General features: G+C 38.8%; 1 non-coding gene across 1 annotated transcript; it reads left to right on the forward strand.

The window, feature by feature from the left end:
* Positions 1-909: 909 nt before the first annotated feature.
* On the forward strand, positions 910-981 carry TRNAR-UCU (transfer RNA arginine (anticodon UCU)). The gene has a single exon. It is a non-coding gene; the product is annotated as a tRNA-Arg (tRNA).
* Positions 982-2,989: the final 2,008 nt, after the last annotated feature.

The raw sequence follows: 2,989 nt of genomic DNA on the forward strand, positions 1-2,989 counted from the left end.
TCCGTGGGTTATATATTCACTTATGCAGCTTTCTTGATTGCCTCAACATCAGGCAAGTTTGGTTAATTTAGTTTGTTTTTTTGTACTGTATCAGCACCTAGTTCATTACTCTTGATAGAGAGGGAGGATCTGCCTTTTTAGATTTCTTTTTCTATTTATTTTTCCATCTAGGATTAGAACCGTATACTTGGTAATAATAGCAACGACACATTATGGCAAAAAAAAGTTTGATTCAGAGGGAGAAGAAGCGGCAGAAATTAGAACAGAAATATCATTTGATTCGTCAATCTTTAAAAAAAAAGATAAGAAGCAAAGTTTCTCCCTTGAGTTTGAGTGAAAAAACGAAAATGCGAGAAAAATTGCAATCCCTACCGCGTAATAGTGCACCTACACGCCTTCATCGACGTTGTTTTTTGACCGGAAGACCTAGAGCTAACTATCGACATTTTGGGCTATCCGGACACGTACTTCGAGAAATGGTTTATGAATGTTTGTTACCGGGTGCAACAAGATCCAGTTGGTAAGGATAAAATACCCTTTCGTATTTGTATGGATTTCTGGAATTGATAATCATAGAGGAGCCCTCTTTACCATTCTGTATAAATGGACTATTCTATTTGTATAGATATTGGTAGAGGGGCGTATCCAACCCTCTTTTATCCACTAGTTACCCCTCTTTAGTTTAAGAGTATAGAGCAGTTTGGTAGCTCATAAGGCTCATAACCTTGGGGTTGCGGGTTCGATTCCCACTACCGCCTCCATACTCCTTCTTTATGATATATGCATGATATAATATATACATCATGCATTTGTATCTGGATTTTTTGATTTCCTAAAAGAGTTTTGGTCTAACAGTTTTTTCTCGGAAGAAGCAAAAAAATAAAAGAAAGAATAAAATATGAAAGAAAAGCGTCCATTGTCTAATGGATAGGACAGAGGTCTTCTAAACCTTTGGTATAGGTTCAAATCCTATTGGACGCAATCTTATTTCTATCTATTCTTTAAATAACTATACTAAACTAAAAACAAAGAAAACTTTTTTGCATGATTCAAATGAAAAAGCTTTCTCAACGATTCCTATTCTACTAACAAGAGTAGACATGCAAAATTTATTTGTTACTGAAGAGAAAACCGTTCCAGCTGTTCCTGAATAGCTTCCTTCAAAAGGATTTCCGCTTGCTCGGTGAATGTCTTGCTAGAAGATATAATTTCTTGGAATTGAGGTTTAGTATCTTTTAGATGTTTACGTAACTCATCCAGAAATTTATTTACCTGTTCAATTTCTAACGAATCAAGATATCCTCTTGTTCCGGTATAAATAGTAGCTATCTGCTCTTCCACTGGGAGAGGATTTGCCTGGGATTGTTTAAGCAATTCCCTTAATCGTCGACCCCTTGCCAATTGATTCTGACTTGTTTTATCGAGAGCAGAGGCGAATTGTGCAAAGGCTTGTAACTCTGCGAATTGCGCTAGTTCCAATTTTGATTTGCCAGCTACTTGTTTCATGGCTTTAATTTGAGCCGCGGATCCTACTCTGGAAACAGAAATACCCACATTAATAGCGGGTCGAATTCCGGCATTGAATAGATCCGCAGATAAGAATATTTGTCCATCTGTAATGGAGATTACATTAGTAGGAATATAGGCGGAAACGTCTCCAGATTGAGTCTCAACTATTGGTAAAGCGGTCATACTTCCTTCGCCTAAAAGAGAATTTAATTTAGCGGCTCTTTCTAAAAGGCGTGAATGCAAATAAAAAACATCCCCTGGATAAGCCTCACGTCCGGGAGGTCTTCTTAATAGAAGGGACATTTGGCGATAAGCTTGTGCCTGTTTGGAGAGATCATCATAAATTATTAAAGTATGCCGTTCGCGGTACATAAAATACTCAGCCAGGGCTGCTCCCGTATAAGGAGCGAGGTATTGTAATGTAGCAGGTGAATCCGCCATTTCAGCTACTACAATAGTGTATTCCATGGCCCCCTCCTCATGGAAAGTAGTTACTACTTGAGCTACGGAGGATGCTCTTTGACCGATAGCTACATAAACACATATTACACCTTGCCCTTTTTGATTGAGAATTGTATCTGTGGCTACTGCTGTTTTGCCAGTCTGTCTGTCCCCAATAATTAACTCTCGCTGACCGCGCCCTATAGGGATCATCGAATCGATAGCAATAAGCCCTGTTTGAAGAGGTTCGTATACGGAACGCCTGGAAATTATACTTGGAGCAGGAGATTCAATTAAGCGAGATTCGGAAGCTATAATTTCGCCTTTCCCATCAATAGGTTTAGCCAGAGCATTTACAACACGACCCAAGTAAGCCTCACTCACGGGTATCTGAGCAATTCTTCCTGTTGCTTTTACAAAACTTCCCTCTTGTATCATCAACCCATCGCCCATTAATACAATCCCAACATTTTTGGATTCCAAATTCAGAGCAATACCCCTAGTACCTTCTGCAAATTCGACTAATTCACCTGACATTATTTCACCAAGACCTATAATACGAGCAATCCCATCCCCCACTTGAACTACGCGACCTATATTCTCAATCCCTACTTTCCTATTATATTGTTCAATACGTTCGCGGAGAATTTTATGAATTTCGTCGACTCGAAGGGTTGCCATTAGTGTTTCTTGACTCTTTTTTCGGAAGCAAGGGGAAAAATAATGCCTAAATTCTAAACGAAAGTAGAAGTTCAAGGCCTAATTAATTTAATTATTTCTTCCATTCCAGGGACCCGAGAATGCCAATATTAGCACGAATCGTACGGAAATGTAACTCGGTATTCAAACAACTATTCAGAGTTCCTAGAGCTCCTTGTACGGCCTGTTGGAAAACCCGCTGTCGGACCTGATTCATTGCCCTTTGTTTTTCAAAATAAAGGGTTTCGTTTTTAGACTTTTCCAATTGTTCCAAACTAATAGAAGTAGCATTAATCAAATTTGCTTTTTCTCGTTCTATCTCAGAGTATCCATTCATTCG

The sequence above is a fragment of the Triticum urartu genome, unplaced genomic scaffold (genome assembly GCF_056163025.1).
Source record: "Triticum urartu cultivar PI428250 unplaced genomic scaffold, HENAU_Tu73 scaffold2, whole genome shotgun sequence".
In the NCBI taxonomy this organism is placed as follows: domain Eukaryota; kingdom Viridiplantae; phylum Streptophyta; class Magnoliopsida; order Poales; family Poaceae; genus Triticum; species Triticum urartu.